This window comes from Erpetoichthys calabaricus, chromosome 13 (genome assembly GCF_900747795.2).
Source record: "Erpetoichthys calabaricus chromosome 13, fErpCal1.3, whole genome shotgun sequence".
Lineage (NCBI taxonomy): Eukaryota > Metazoa > Chordata > Cladistia > Polypteriformes > Polypteridae > Erpetoichthys > Erpetoichthys calabaricus.
The window spans coordinates 47,442,362-47,459,815 of NC_041406.2; the positions used below are offsets into that span (position 1 = coordinate 47,442,362).

Consider the following 17,454-nt stretch of genomic DNA (forward strand, 5'->3'; position numbering starts at 1 on the left):
TTGAGTGGAAGAGGAATCAGCCAGGAGATGGAGAGCACAATTAGACCTGGCTGAGGTGTAATCAAAGCATGAGTCATGAAGAAAACCTGTCTGAACCAACCAAAATGTTTGTAAGTCTTTATAGCTTTTTAAAAAATATGTAATGCTTGGATACTGACTGCTGTGTGCTCCCATTTTAAATAAGTGCCACAAGATAATGTAATGCCTTGCAATGCTGCCTGAGCACTGACCAACAATCGTTGGCATCATTATAAATAACGCTTCTGCAGAAGTTTCATAAATTAACAGCGTCCTCACCAGCAAAGATACCAAATATAAACAGAAACATGTTGAGCAATTGCAATAATGAGAAAACTGAAGAGACAATGCCAGGAGACAGATTTAGTACATCTGTTGCATTTGTATTCTGTTACTACTTGACAGACATGAAAAATTACCAAATGAAAATGTATGAGGAAGAAACAAATTCTGCCATGAAGTCATTTGGATTGAAGAAGCGGCAGTAATACAGGGAGAAGCATGTGGCTGATGAAAGGAGCTACAAGAAGGCCTTAATGTATAGCACTCAAGAACCGGCCTTGCTCATCTGATATTCTCTAGTAACTGCGAGTGCCTGCTTACAACGACTAGCTCCTCATGAGCAGAAAAAACAATCCCCCATTGGTTGATGAAAACAAAACAAAAAAACAAAAAACCTGTTCAAAGAATTATAGAAAAGCCATTTTAGATGCTGAAAGACAATATGAGATTACCTGCATTTGGCAAAACCAGAAACAAATGTTTAAAAATATGAATTTACATATTTGTCTGACACCTTTATCTAAGGCGACTTACCATATTTATGATAGAATTTCTTTTTTTCCAGTTGAAACACAGGTCAGATGAAGTAACTTGCTCTGGGTCACACACTGTCAGTAGTGGGATTTGAACCCACAGCCTCAGGGCTTGAAGTCCAAAGCCTTAACGGCTACACCACACTGCACATACACACTAGTGACCCTGCTACAAGCAAACCAACATTGGAATACTACAGGATATCCAGAACAACGTTAGAAAACAGACGAGAACATAACCAGCAAAAGACGTTTTCATCAGGATACTGCCCACTCAGTAAGTCCCAAAACTAGATCTATGAACAAAGAAATGAACAATGGTGGCCTCTTCAGTCATTGGGCCGAAATCCATTTGGGAATGCTTGGATTTAGACTGCAGTGTGATCCTTCTAATACCCAGCAACTTTGAGGTGGACTGCTAATGCCTTGTTACGTTTATGTGCTGCTGATTTCAGGCTGTTCTGGTGCAAACGGAAGTGGCGCTCACGGCACAGTAGGTGTACTACACCTGGACATTTAGACATTCCTAATCAAGTCAGACACTATAAATACACTGGAACTTTGCTTCTGCATTTTGCACAGTTTGTACAACCTTCGTATTTTAGTTTTGTCCTAATTTAATGGATCTGTGGAACATTGTGCAAGAACATTATGAAACCTACTCTCAAACCCACCTGTTTCATTTCAGTCTTTTATAGGACACCTTTTATTGGCTAACTAAAAAGATTACAATATGCAAGCTTTTGAGGCAACTCAGGCCTCTTCTTCAGGCAACATAATAATGGCTAACACGGTACAACACCCTAGAACTAGTCTTTTATAGGGAAGTGTTTAGTGTGAAGATCTTCTTTGTTTTATTAGACTTTCTGTTTACTGCAGTCATCAACTGTTATTCCAAAATATCATTGGCAGGAGTTTTTGGAGGTCACTACTTTTGAACTGAATTTTTGTACAGTAGATGCTAAACCTTAATTGGTGCTTCAGAAACTGACTGGCCTTTTTTTGCATGTCTCCTGAATAATAGATTTAAACTATAGGGGGCCTCGTCTGGGCTTTATAAAATATAGATTTCATTGAAGAGCGCTGGCTTTTTGGCCCCTCCTAGCTGCCTCTCTTCAGCTCTCTCTCTCTCTCTCTCTTTTTCCTCGGCACTCTCTTAGTGGTTAAGATGAGCGCGTCTTCCCATTTGACTTTCACTTGCTTGGAAGTAAAACAGCTCTTGTTTAATCTTCCTGTCTGGATTTTTATTGCAGGCAGTTTTTAAGTGAAACCTACTGACAGAACAAGCAGTGTAAACGTCAAGAGGATGTGTTTTTTCTACGCTTGCAGAATTGCACAGCAGCATACTTTAAGCATGACTTAAGTGAAAAAGGAAGCAGAACTAGATAATACTTGCTATATACAGTATATATGTGTGCGTGTGTGTTAATTACATGAACTCATTTTAGCTACCTTTTTTTTTTTTACACATCTAAAGGATTCGTTTTCATTTTTCATTATCAGAGAAGCTCTTTGGAAATCATGAATGTCTTCAGCAGACTCTGGGCAAAGTAGCTGCTTAACAGTAGTGGAGAGTTTAAAAACAAGAAAAGCATCCTTTTAAAAGGTAAGTGTTGCAATACACAAAATTGTACTGTGCAAAGGAAAAATAAATAGTAATACAGGAAGATGGCAAAATGTAATATTTTCTAAACCTTTAATGTTGCAAACATTTACCTGTTGCTTATTGGAGATATTTGGGGTGACATTCAGACCTGTCATACAAAGTGTGAGTGTTTTAATTTGTGTGATGGAGTTAGACGTTGTAAATATTATCTTTTTATAAATATCATTTTAATATGTGACAGTGATGTTGTACATTTTTACAAACATTGATAAAAAGTTGATACGTTTGTGAGAGTATTTTTATTGCATATAGTGAAAAGGGAAGGAAACCACTTCCTTTGTGTCTGTTTTTCTTGCAACATCTTAGCGTATGTGCTTGTACGCTCACTGATTTGTTTTTGGATGGCAGGTTGAAGATATATACGTATGTTTTATAAGAACTCTCATAAGTTGTGGTCTACTAGTGTAACCCACACCCAAGTCCTCACTTTTTAAAACGAGACACTACTTTGGCGCCGAAAGGTTTCCACGCTCTTAGGCCTCATTTCATAGATTAATTTAATGACACATTTCTGTTTCTCTATAATTTCAAACTGCCTGCCCTGATGGTTTCACTGTTGAGAAGTGCGGTCTTACAGCAGACAAGGAGGATCTGGCTTGCTGCACCTTCCTCCTCCGTCAGTCAGTATATGGTGTGATGTCTTGGTCTGCATTTCAACATTCAAAGAGCTCTGTTTGTGAGCTAGCAGTTGCTTTGGTCTGCTTGAAGGTGTATTCACTCCTAAAAAGAACGGAAATCACCTCTGGTCTCTCAGTAGCTGCTCTCTACACGTGCCATTTCGTAGTCACCGTGAGGTAAATGGAATCACATTTAGGGAAGTATATGAATTTTTTTTTTTTTGAAGGACTGTTGTTTTAGATTAAGAAAACAAAAAAGAGAAATTCCAGGAAAGTCGAGCGCTGGGCTTGGTTTCAGGACCTCAATTTCTGAGCAGCTTGCCTTTTCCTGTGCCTTAGGTGGGGAACTTCAGCATTCCACGAAATCATTCACCATGGCTTTGTTCTTTACATTTTCCACTTTCCGCTGCTGCTTGTGTGCATTTTATGGCTGTGTTGCCCACTTATGTCCCCCCCACCCCCTTTCCATATTACTCTCTGAATGCTAACATACTTTATGCTTAACTCCACTGTGGTACAGTCCACTAACCTGCAAGGCTCTCTTATCAAATGAACAGGTGACTGACCTGCCAGGGGGAGTTCAATGACCGTCTGCTTTGAGCACATCTGCAATTTCAAATTTAACTGAAGTTATAATATCTGGATTGTGAGCGACAAAAATACACTTGTGTGTGTGTGATTTTCAAGATGGAGTTTTTCTGTGTGAGTGCTCCTCTCTACAGCCTAAATCTGAATCACTTCTGAATTACTTACACATACACAGAAAATAAAACAGAATTCCAATGACTCCTCTCGCTGCGTCGGCTAATGCTCCCATTATTACATTGCAGTTGTCAGCCTGACGTGCTCCCACCAGGACTGCTCTGCAGATTGGGCAGTGTGACCTCGGGGACAGGGCTTTGGAGTGTAAAGCACAGTCTTAGGGTCGATCCCTACTCGCCCTGTAACCCTGCACAATTCTCTGAACCCTGTGCTCCAACGTCACCTGACCTTTTAAGCCATCCCGAGCAGAGGCGTCTGTGATCTAATGGTCACTCTTGCGATGGTTACAGAATACATTGTAAATTGTAAAGAGCTTTCTCCTAACAAAAACAAAACTGTTAAAAGTTTTTTGCTTGTTTCCTTTAGATGAGCATGTGGAGTCATTTTTACTGCAGCCGCAAGCACTGGTGAAACCTTCAGCCTTTAAAACTCTGTCTGCAGTGATTACATGAAATATCCTGGCACTCTCCTTAACCACCTTATTAATTAAAATCGTATGGTTCCATCCAAAGCGGTGTTTTCATTCAGCAGTGTTTCTGGGCAAAATATCAGTTGTTCCAACAAGCTGACGCAAAATGAAAGCATTGTAACAAATATTGAGACGGAGAGACAAAGACAGCACACAGAATGAGTGGTTCAGCCCGTTAAACAAAGAAATGTTATTTGTTGTTTTACTAAGAACGGGGGATTGCTTAACACTTGGGCGCTTAGTAAACCTCCCCACTGTCACGGGCCACAGGGAACATCTCCAAAACAGCAAATACACACAGGGGCAAGTGATGAGTGACCTCGACTTATCCCACACACGTGCATGGAGAGACGGCACAGAGACTCGTCCACACACACATCAGACGTGAGGCTGACTCCTTGGCATCTCCTCTCTGGCACATGGCTTCTCATTACTCCAGACACTCATTGCAGCTCAGTATGCAGGATCTCCTTGCTCTCCAGATTTTATTGCAGACCTGTTGGTTCCTCTACCTCCTTCCATGCTCCTGGATGCCACCCTCACATAGGCCTCCTATTACTGGAATGCTAGGCCACATGGTAATTGCAATGCCCAATTTTAAGGATTACCAAGCCCTCCCAGATTCTGTGGAAAAGATGAGGTTCTTCTGGAAAGTTCACTGCCTCTCCTAGAAGCTGGCCTGATCCTGCCTGTAAATTGTGTTTGGTCTGCCAGCCAACATAACACTACCTTCCATTTACAAATGTCATGATTTAAATGGACGCTTAACTTGCCATTTTGAAATGTAAATCCATTTAATCTACACAGCTCTATGGTAAATGGCCTGCTCAAAGTTATGATTACATGCCTGCATACATTCTCAGACCCTCTTAATGCAAGTCAGGGTCACGTGGGGCAGCCCTGGGAAATGCCAGTCCATTGTAGATGAAGTCATGAATATTTTGAATATATCTGCACCATAACGTACTTTTATATCCATCCATTCACTTTCAAACCAGATGTCACAGGAGTTAGAGCCCACCCCAGCAGTACCTGGCATAAGGTATGAACAAACTGTGGAGGGGACGTGAGGGCATCACAAGGCACAAACCGATTCACCTGACATGGAGGTTTTTAGGACTATGGGAAGTTCTCTGAACTCTTCATATTTATTTTTAGTTAGCTTTCAAACATTTGTCTTTTACTGTGTGCCAGTTACTCAATACACCTAACCTACTGTACAACATGTGACCACCAGGGGGCATAGCAGCCCCCCAAACCCCCCCTTTCCCACCAAACACAACTACACAACACAGTCCTAGGCTCAAATATAAGATCTTTATTTTTTACCTCCACCGTTTTTCAAATTCTCTTCCACAATTTGTACACCTCCCATGAAACCTTTCTTCTGACTCGGACTGTCCTTACAGGAAACTCAGCTCCTTTTATACCAGACCACAGCATTGTATACTGGAAGCACTTCCAGGTCACACGGAGGTCTGTTGCAGAGGTCGTATCAATCCCTTGTAGTTCCTCCTGGCAGCACCCAAGAACAGTCCCATTGGACTACAATTATCATATTCCTATAAGGGTCCCACCAGTGGGATGCTGCCACCGTGTGTACGAGGGGAGAATATAACTTTGGGCAGCTGCTGAAGCTTCCCATTCTGTCCGGAAGCCAACCTCCATCCTGGCTGGGACGCCTGTCTGTCCCACATAGCATGCACAACCCTTATGGAGAATGGGCATGATAGTCTGTTTGAAAGGAGGTACAGTGGAACCTTGGATTGTGAGCATAATTCATTCTGGAAAACGTGATTGCAATCCAAAGCACTCGTATATCAAAGCGAATTTCCCCATAAGAAATAATGGAAACTCAGATGATTCGTTCCACAACCCAAAACTATTCATATAAAAATGATTAATACAAAATATAAAGTAAAAATACATAAAACAAATTAACCTGCACTTTACCTTTGAAAAGAATCATAGCTGGTGTGAGTAAGTTTCTAAACTCTTTTGGGATTCCACCCAATGGGACGACACACGCAAGAGCGTCCGAAGCAACTGCAGGCTCCCAGGGCTGTAGCAGTTTGCCGTAAAAACGAATCCGAAAAGATCGCAGTCATGCTATAAGCACCTGCCATTGATGGGTGATACAAGGAAATTATAAATGAAGGGCACAGTATTACTTGGCCACTAACCTGGTTCTGACCTTGCCTGACTGCTGTGTCTGTGTATAGGAGAGTAGCAGATCCCGCTACAATAAATAACCGCTTGTTTCTGTATCAAGCTGAATAAAACTGGTGTCGCTAAAGTACTGAGACTCAGCTTCGTGTTTTGGGGAGCATGACAGGGACTCACACGTCACAGCACACATACACACGTGGTCACAATGCTATAGTAAACAGTATACGCTCGTATGGATGTTGACTAAATGAGTGAGGCACGCCAACTGAGCCCAAGAATGGGAGACGATTTCCCACAATCCCGCAGCGAGAAAGAGAGAAGTTCCATCAGCTCAGTTGTGATCACAGACAAAGCGTATATGGACTACTCATATTACAAGACCTTGCTCATTTATCAAGTCAAAATTTATAAAAAATTTTAGCTCGTCTTGCAAAACACTCGCAGACCAAGTTACTCACAATCCAAGGTTCCACTGTATTTCAGTGTATGGCACCAGCACCCGAACATCAGACACAACTCAACTAAACACAGTCCCAAGTACAAATAAATGATATTTATTTAATAATACAAGTGGACAATGGCCAAAATAGCACAACCAACGTTTCTACAGGTTCCTTTCCTCACTCCTTCTGCTCCTCCAACTGAGATTTATCCTCTTCTTTCTGACTGTGACTCATCTGGATAAGGCAGACCTGGGAGTATTTCTGGTGCCAGGAAGCACCCCAAAGTAGGGAGAACTTTTCTCAGCAGTGACCTCTGGCAGCACCCAGGGACCCCAACAGGTTTGTCGTTCTAGACTACAGGTCCCATGATACCCTGTGGGTGTCCAAACTGAGACCGTGCCAGAGAGGCACTGACACCTACTGTGTAGGGGGATAGACTGTCCCAGTCCATCCATTATGGAACGAATGCACTGACTGGAATAGGAAGTGTTAGTCATTCTGGTTGGATTGCTTCTCCTGGTATGTTGTTCACCCATTAGATAGATAGATAGATAGATAGATAGATACTTTATTAATCCCAATGGGAAATTCACACATTATGGCCTTCTGGCCAGGTAAGGCATGCCAGTTCATCCACTCCAGCACATATAAAGGTGATTTCAAATTTACCCCCTAATGTAGTGTGTGTGAGCCCTGTGGTGGACTGCCACTCAAGTCAGGGTTGGTTTGAGGTTTAATGCCCCTTCTTGCCCACTCACTCACGCTAATGGCGTTTGGTGATGCCAAACCAGACTTTTTTCATGTGTGGCTCCTAGCTGGTAGAGCTGCCATCCTCCTTAAGAACTGCTGTCTACTGCTGACATTTGAAGACTCTCTGTGACTATCTGTCTAATGGATAGTGGCTTTGGTAGATTCTCGTAACTAAGGGAAGATACGCGGGTTTTGCATTCTGTTTGGTTTGAAGCTCTTCACTTATGATGATCACATTTCTTCTGTAACGCCTGTTTCAAAGCCCCCCAGACTGATGTGTACTCAATAATTTTGACCTTGTTTGCCAATCACAGATAGATTTCTAATCTCTGCAACTCTGAATCAGATTCCATACAACTGAGAATGTTAGATTAGCAATACAAATATTGTATTTTTTGTTATTTGTTTTTAACCGACTTGACAGCTTTTCAGCTTACCTAACTTTTAAATTTTTGTCATGAAGCATTTAACATCAAGTAATCTACCTCTAGGATATTAATCGACTTGCTCCATGTGTCCTGCGTTGTTCCCTACAATCTTTTCCAAATGTATTTTCAGTGTGTCGGCCTAACCTGTTGTATTCCTCCAGGCTGGCAGACGCCTTAAATATCTCTTTCCATCTCCAGTTTCCTTGTTCAGACTTATGCCATATTTGTCAAATTTCCTCACTGGCTCAAAATTCACAGAGTGATGTAAATTTGGTCGTCTCCTTAGAACTTGGATAAAACACATTTTATTAATTTTCCTAATTTAGGAAACTCCTCCTAACTTCACCAGGATTTAGGAGAACTTATGAGCTGCCCTAACTCTCTAGGAGCTACCAGAAGATGACAGTCAGGCAGAGATTGGCACAAACATCCTGGGAAAGGCTGACTGTTTTGAGAACCCTGGAAAATAATGAACTTGTAAAAAGATATTGATTTGACAGATAGAGAATAGTATTCAGAACAAATCTTCAATGTTACGTGATCACTCCTTCCATGTGAAGAAGCCATGCACTGTCAGCCGAAATGAGAGTTGCAATAGTGATGATTTGGGTATGTCACAACCTAGCATTTCTCAAATTTTGCACCAAACGCTGAACGCCCTTACAGCACATGAAGTAATACGCGGATGTATACATTTCCCAACCACACCACATGAGGTAATGTTAAAGCAAGCTGCATTCATGCAAATCGGCACAGATGTAAAGATCATTGTAAAGATCACAGTATCACAGGTGCTCATGGGTACAAACTGTATTATACTAGCCAGTATGTTACCCTGAAGAAACGCGGAGCAGGATGGGTGATTGACAGTGAAATGTTACACAGGTACACTGAGCTCTGCATTCTGTGAACTCCTTACAAGTCCTGGAAAGTTCACGAAGGCAGACAAAGACTTCCAGGTCATAAACAGAGCCTTGCAGAGGGTGGGGGGGTGGGGCTAATCATAGAGAGAGAGAGACATGGCACAGTGGCAGATGATCAGGACACTGGAAAAGTGACCATGACCTCTGGCTAGTGTCAGTGATTATTACTTTACAAGGAGTTTTATGTGGCCATAACAACAGGAAGGTGAATCATCTGAAAGTATGGCTGTGGATCAACCACCCATCCATTTTCTAAACCTGCCCTATCCTGAGCAGGGTTGTGGGGAAGATGAAGCCTATCCCAGTAAACTTATGACTCAAGGGAGGAACAATCCCTGGAGCATTCATTGTTAAATAAATGTGCCCAAAATTATGCCATACACAGCATTCTGTGTGTGTGTGTGTGTATGTGTGTCTTGGAATGTCCATGTCAGTGTTTATTAGATTATTAATTCTTGATGCTGTAGCGAATTGGCAACAATTACGTGCAACTTAATGCAAAATCCTACCATATTATGTTTCCCTTGTTCTTCTTCTTCTTTTTCTACTACTACTAGTACTTGGATTATTATTATTATTATTATTATTATGATCATCCTCCTCATCTATGGGGTGCAGCCTTAGCATTAATATCAGAAAACCACAGTTTCATGTAGCAGCCAGGGGTGTTGTGAAGTTGTGACGCCATTTATTCTTAACCGTGAGCTCTCACTCCAAGCTGGGAGTGCTTCTCATTACTACTCTGAGGTAAGAGAAATTCTTATCCCAGAGAGACTTTTAGTGCAATTCCAAGGAGTAATTCTACATACGGGCCTTAGTCCAAGTCTCTGTTATACTCTCAGAGAGCTCATTCCTCAAATATCCTTTGTGAAGTATTTCATTTCATCCAAGATTGTACCTTGAGAGTGCAGGCTGACTGTGGTCCAAATGGACTTCTGTCTGCACCTCCCCGTGGCCTGTTATCACCTTCGAAGAATTCAATGTGACTTCTGTTTGGAGTCAAAGAGGTTTCACCACAGCCTTTAAATCTGTCAAGGCTGCAGCTATGAAACATTTTCTTTTGTTCACATTACACCTGATTGTATCTCCTCAGTTGACTCTCTTGGTCCATTAATGGCACTTTTGGCTCCTAAAGTTTGATTTTTTCCCTTTTCTGTTGTTATGGGAGTTTTCTCGGGAGTAGAGTGTGGAGTGTCTCATTTGGTAGAGAAATTTTTCCAATCGATTTGTGTTGAGAGCTGAGCAGACAATCTTTTAAAAACAACATGATTATCCTTCCTGTGCTTTACTGTCTTTTATTTATGGGTTTGTTTGGTCAACCTGTACATCAATCCTAAGACTGCGGAAAGAGGACTTTTATCTTTGCTCCTTTCAAATGTGATAATAATTCAGGAGGGAATATTCATTCCATTAGTAAAGGGAGCAAATGCATCTACTGTTTTTATGGATCTGCTTGTTTCAGTATGGGATCCTAAGGGGCCAACCCCAGTAGTGTGGCAGGAATCAGCCCTGGATGGGACATCACTTTATATTAGGACACACCAAAACACATGCTCCCCAGGTCATTTAGGTCTGTCAGTCGGCCTGACTGCATGTCTTTGAAAATAGGAGAGGACAAGTCCGTGTAGACCATGCAGATATCACAGAGAAAAGTGGAAACCAAACTGGGGTCCAGCTACCACCCACTGAGCCACATCTAAGTGTTTTGTACAGCAGGAATTAAGTTCACGTATTGTGACAAAGTCTGGGGCTGATGGCTGGTTAATCAGTTATAAAAATATACTGTGACCACTAGGGGGCAGAGCAGAGTCCCAAACCCTAGACATGACTCAACTACACACATTTAACTGAATACAACAACAACAATGATTTATTTCTTGTATAGCCCAAAGTCACACACGAGGGTTTCCTCAGTGGGCTTTTAAGAAATTCTGTTTTTTGACAGCTCCCCAGCACTTAGCAGGCTTCTTTTCCATTTCTCAATACAACATCTCCTACCAGGCGAGTGTTGTCCAGCTTCTCTCCAACTCCCTGCTTCAAAGTGGAGGGCACTCGTTTGAACCCAACCCTGCAGGAGTACTTCTGGCACCCAAGCCATTGTCTCCTGGAAGCTCTGCTGGGTCAGGCAGTACCACCCAGGAGCAGGGCATTCAACTCCCACTAGCTCTCCCTGGTGGCCCCCCACCGAACAGGGTAGCCCTATGAGGCCACAACTCCTATTCTGCCTTGTGAGCATCCATACAGGGGCTCAAGACAAGGGTATGCTATCCCCTAGTGCATGGGGGTATGGCCTGTGCACGGGAGGCAGTCTCCCACTGTGCCACATTCCCTTTGGCCTCCTGACCTTGGAAGGGAACGGTAACCATCGCAGTCAGGGTGCCTCTACATTGTGGTCATCCGTCCATTATGCTGGCTTCCCAGCCAGGTAACGAGCCCCTTCCACTGTTGCTGGCATGTCAGTCTGGGTGCCCCAGCTGCCCCAGTACTCCTCCATGCCTGCCTCTTGGATGGGAGTGGGAATGTCACACCTCATTTTCTGGCCATCTATTATACCAGCTTTTCAGCCAAGTAAGGGAATGGGGTCTGTCCCACCTGGAACGCCAGTCCATCCATTACAATACGAAAGGAAATTCAGTGGTCCTTTTGAGTGTTGTATTTACTCCATTTTTTGATACCCACTGAATGCCGAACCTACGTGGATGGGGGTCTCTCTCTGAACTTCACTTCCCAAGACGTCTTCCATTTTTTTTCTCCTACAAGGTTTTTTTTGTGGGAGGGGGGTTTCTTGCCTTCTAAGAGAATCAATGCTGGGGGGCTGTCAAAAAACAGAGCCTTATTAAAGGCCATTGAGGAACTCCTTGCGTAGTTTACAAGAAATAAATTGTCGTTGGACACAACTGAGCATCGTTTCGTTGAAGATACATTAGCAGCAGCGTTTTTCTCACAACTCTGGAAAGGCATTTTTTTATTTTAAGACCTGCTGAAATCTATTAATAAATGTTCATACAATCTAGTCAGTGTGGAAACACGTGCAAGTAGGTGGAGATGACACGTAGACGCAATTTGCATTCCTAGAAGAGCAGGAACATAGGTGTTTCTTTTATTGGTATTTAACACTTCAAGTCTGCTGTGATGTGCTGCAGGACAAATCCACCAAACTCCGTACTAAACTCCGTAAAAGTGCTATGGAGCACAGAACCTCAGCTCCAAAAGAACCAGGAACCTATCCTGAGGAAGCAAAATCTCTGCAAAGAGAGCTGGTTGAGATGACCACGATACTCAAGTGAGCATCACACATCTTGACTGGACAGACAGAGCCAGCCAGGTTAACATCCAAGAAGGCCTTCACCCCTTTGACAACGATGAGGAAGATGCTTTCTGCCCAAATATTTATAAAAACTCCAAAACAGCTCTCCGTTAAGACAAGTGAGAGTTAGACATTTAAAAGGTTTTTTAAATTGCACATTTTCCAGAGTTCTATTCCTTAATATACAATTTTCTTCATAAGTAACATGATCATCCATCCATCCATCCATTGTCGAAACCTGCTTCCTCTAATGCAGGGTCATGGGGGTCAGGAGCCTGTCTCAGCAGTAGGAATGGACACTCGACTGGACATTAATTCACCGCAGGGCACAAAGACATAAACCAGGCCAGGTCTGAGATATCAGCCATGTGTAGGATGTGCAAAATAACAGTTGTAAACATGTGGGGAACAGGCCGGCTCCACGCAGCAGAGGGCAGCCTGGGAATTGAATCCAGATCTCTGGGTCTGTGAGGCACCACCCAAACAACGGAGTGCTACCTCCAAGTACTGGAAGAGCTTCATTATAAAACTAAAGGAAAAGGAGAAGCATTAGTCACGGCAGAACAACAACTGCATGCCTACAGTATTTAACATCACAAACGGGCACATATGGGATGCAGGATCTGGATTGTCTTTAATTTGGAAAAATGGAGCTGTCATGTTTTATGGAAACTCTAGTGCCTGAAGACTGTACGCCGATCAGCCACAACATTAAAACCACAGACAGGTGAAGTGAACAATATTGATTATATCATTACAGTGGCATCTGTCAAGGGGTGGGATATATGAGGCAGCAAGTGAACATGCAGTTCTTAAAGGTGGTGTGCTGGAAGCAGGAACAATTGGCAGGACCTGAGAGATTTTGACAAGGGCCAGATTGGCAGAGAGACAGAGCATCTCCAAAATCGCAGGCCTTGTGGGGTGTTACTGGTATGCAGTGGTTAGTACCTACCAAAAGTAGTCAAAGGAAGGACAACCAGGTCATGGGCACCCAAGGCTCATGTGGGGAGAGAAGGTTAGCTTGTCTTGTCCGATCTCACAGAAGAGGTATTGTAGTACAAACTGCTGAAAAGCTTAATTCTGGCCATGAGAGAAATGTGTCAGAACACACTGTGTATCACAGTTTGCTGCATATGAATCTGCGTAGCTGCAGACCGGTCAAAGTGCCCCCACTGACCCTATCCACTGCCTACAATGCACATGTGAGCATCAGAATTGGACCAAGAAGCAATGGAAGAAGGTGTCCTGGTCTGATGAATGACATTTCCTTTGGGATCATGTGGCTGGGTGCATATTTGTTGTTTACCTGCGGAAGAGATGATAGCAGGATGCACTATGAGAAGAAGGCAAGCTGGCAGAGACAGTGTGACCTCCTGAGCAATGTTCTGCTGGGAAACTTCTGGATGTTACTTTGACATGTACCACCTACCTAATGATTGCTGCAGACCACATACACCCTTTTGTATCCTCTAATGATAGTGGCCTCTTTCAGCAGGATAATGCACCCTGGCACAATGCAAAAATTGTTCAGGAATGGTTTGAGGAACATGACAAAGTGTTCAAGGTGTTGACTTGGCCTCCAAATTTCCTAGATATCAATTCGATCAAGCATCTGTGGGATATGCTGGAAAAACAAGTCTGATTCCTGACAGCCCCACCTCACAACACACTGCTGCAAACGTCAAATACCACAGGACAGCTTCAGAGGTCTTGTGGAGTCCATGGCTCGACGGGTCAGAGCTATTTTGGTAGCATGGGGGGGACCTGCACACTATTAGGCAGCAGGTTTTAATGTTGTGGCTGATTAGTATTTGCTACACTTACATCTCACGTACGCTCTAAGAGGCAGATAACAATTTCATTCTCACACCATGTAAAAATACATCTTCATAAACCTTTGCAAAAGTAACACCTGGGGATTATTCTGTTCAAGAGCTTCTGTGCCTTTGCTTCACATTATTACCCAGGAGAGCCTACTGTACACTGCATCTCCTGCAGTCAGCCAAGAAACAGAATACAATGGAGCATGACAAAACTCAAAAGAGTGCTTAAGAGCAGCACCTGACAGGAAGCATACAAGCATAATGGAATATTCCAACACCACCAGTTAGTGCAATCCGGGGGCATAGGTGGGCTGGAGTTTCTCCAGCAGCATTTGGCCCAGGCAGGAAGCGGCATATTGGTGGCTGCACAGCCAGTTCATGAATCTAGCCAAGATTTACTTTTGTAATTTGCAACACAAAGTCAAAGGCAACAATTCCTAAGGAGCATTTCTTTTGTTTATTTTTGTTACTTATTTAACATGACAACCCAGTTAGAGCCCCAAATTGTCTTCCGGCAGACTGCCATTCCTGCACTTGGCCACATCCTGTTTGTGGTAATGTTACGATTTCTGGTATCACAAACTCAAAGACGGGTTCAGGCCTCAAAAACAAAAAGTCAAACCTGCTTTCAACTCTACAGGCCTACAACAAACCATCGATTTGCATGTACTGTTTGCACATTCTCTTTGTGTCTTCACGAGTTTCCCCGCTGGTACTTTTTCTCCTACAGTCATAGCCAAAAGTTTTGAGAATGACACAAGTATTGGTTTTCACAAAGTTTGCTGCTTCAGTGTTCTTTTTGTCAGATGTTTCTGGGGTATACTGAAGTGTAATTACAGGCATTTCATAAGTTGCAAAGGCTTTTATTGACAACTAGTCATTTAGCCCGTTACAATAACGGACGCTAGAACAGTAGTACATAAACATTAGTAGGAGCAGTCTATATTAAATGGCAAGGGACTTTGACCTCATTCTTTTTGTTGGTCGTATTTTTCTTTCTTTCAGCCTTTCTTTTGTTGATGTTTACTTGCTGAGCTGGCTGTTCTTCGTGGGCTGCCGCCATGTATTGTGTGTCTTTAATTTTCTGTGACAGTAATACTGTCTTGTACGTCCGCTGGCTTGTACGTCCGTAATATACCTTTAATTTTCTCTGGCGGTAATACAGGCGTGCGCGTCGCTAATATGCCTTTAATCTCCTCTGACAGTAATACTGGCTTGTATGTGGCTGTAATATGCGTCACTGTATTGTGTACCTTTAATTTCCTCTCGCAGTAATACTGGTTTGTATTTCCGTAAAACGCCTCTAACTTTCTCTGACAGTAAAATCGTGCATCGCACCGTGTCCCGCGCATGCGCACTTCACCAGAAGACACACACACACGGACACCTGGACACACACAGGGATTTTATTAAAGAGGATTACATTAAGTTTATGCAAAGAATCAATATTTGCAGTGTTGGCCCTTCTTTCTTTTTCAAGACCTCTGTAATTCACCCTGGCAGGCTGTCAGTCAATTTCTGGGCCAAATCCTGACTGATGGCAGCCAATTCTCACATAATCAATGCTTGGGGTTTGTCAGAATTGGTGGGTTTTTGTTTGTTCACCCTCTTCTTGAGGATTGACCACAAGTTCTCAATGCGATTAAGATCTGGGGAGTTTCCTGGCTATGGACCCAAAATTTCGACTTTGTGTTCCACAAGCCATTTAGTTATCACTTTTGCCTTACGACACTGTGCTTCATCATGCTGCATTGTTCATCACCAAACTGTTCTTGGATGGTTGGGAGAATTTGTTCTCGGAGGATGTTTTGGTACCATTCTTTCTACTTAATGTTGCTTTCTGGTATGTCTTCATTGTTATGATTCTCTGTACGTTATTATTTATTTATTCATTTTTTGGCTTAGTAAATTTTGTTTAAAACCTTGTATTTATTCCCCCCACGTGATGAATTGTGTAGTTTCTAATTTCACTTACATTTCGTGTAAAGACTTGTGGTTTTGTTCTAGCATCATATTTTTGCTCTACTGTAGCACCATTCTGGGTGCCGCCATTATGATTTGCAGCTGTCAAGATGTGTTGTTCTCTTTCTAGAGTTGCACGTCTGGAAAATGTGATGTGTGAAATCATCAGGGCAATGTTATTCAACACTTTGAACGCGAGGTACAAGTTAAGTCGTATGTCACTGAACCTGTCAATACGGTATACCACTCGTTTCTCAGCCACTATAGACATAGACAGCTTACTGCCGTGTCTCAGTGGCCTAGTACAGCTTGTGGAAAATAGTGCTATAAATAGACAGTCTGTAGTTACGTTGTCACAAAAAAGGTATAAAGCTGCGGATATTCTGAAACTACTAGATTTATTGCAAGGTGAATATTTTGATGATAATGACAGAGATCAAGATAGTGACAATCAGTTGAATGATGTAGAACTTGTAGGCTCTGGTGCTGATGCAGATAGCTGCCCTGAAGACGTTTCTTCATCAGAAGGTGCCCGACTCATGACAGCATAGCAGTGGACATTCTGTCTCCCACTAAACAGAAACAGTCAACAAACACCAAATGTTTTGTGTGCAAGATGTGTGGAGAGTGCAAATAAATACGCAATGCTTGCAACACATGTACTTCTAAGCCTGAGCTCTGCGTGGTGCCATGTTGCCATGACTTTTAGTCATGTATCTGGTGAAAATAAAATATTTATTACTTGCTTTACATCTTTGACAGAGTTTCAGGTAATAATAAAACTGTTGCTTTCTAATACATTTTTTTACAAGTTTTGATAGATTTCATTATTTATCATAAATGCACAGATCAATACTGCGGGACCTAAAACATAAATGGTTGAGCAGACAATGTGTTAAGCTGGCACTGTGTTCTCACCCTTGTTCAACTTTGTGGATTCAATTCTAGAGCTATTTACTGTGCTTTTCATTTTAAATATCCCATTAACAACTTTTTGGCTAGTTCTTTTAGTCTGTATTGGGTTTTGGTGGAAGACCATTTGTCCTCCTGTTTTGACATCGCTCGTTTTTGGTTTAAGGTTTCATTTCCTGGTCCCTGTCCCTTTATCTTTGTGGCTCGTTAGGCTTTTGCCATTCCTGGCAGTGAACCAGTAGTCCCTTGTACCCCATTTGTTCCATCACAACAGATAAAGCATGTTAACACTTTTTTTTTGTCAGTCTTTACATGGTATATCCCCCTCTGAAGCAATTCATCCCAACAGATGTCACTCACAAATGCTGAATGAACTTTGCCATCTTTTGA

The 17,454-nt window shown here is 42.4% G+C and overlaps 1 protein-coding gene across 2 annotated transcripts in view; it reads left to right on the top strand.

The window, feature by feature from the left end:
* The first annotated feature begins 1,975 nt into the window (after nt 1-1,975).
* LOC114664190 (raftlin-like) overlaps nt 1,976-17,454 on the top strand; it is a 252,705-nt gene continuing 237,226 nt past the window's right edge. Inside the window, exon 1 of one of the 2 annotated variants that reach the window (XM_028818201.2) lies at nt 1,976-2,439. The gene's annotated coding sequence lies outside the window, so the exon portion shown is untranslated. The remainder of the gene's footprint in view (nt 2,440-17,454) is intronic. The other variant, XM_028818202.2, reaches the window with a different exon arrangement.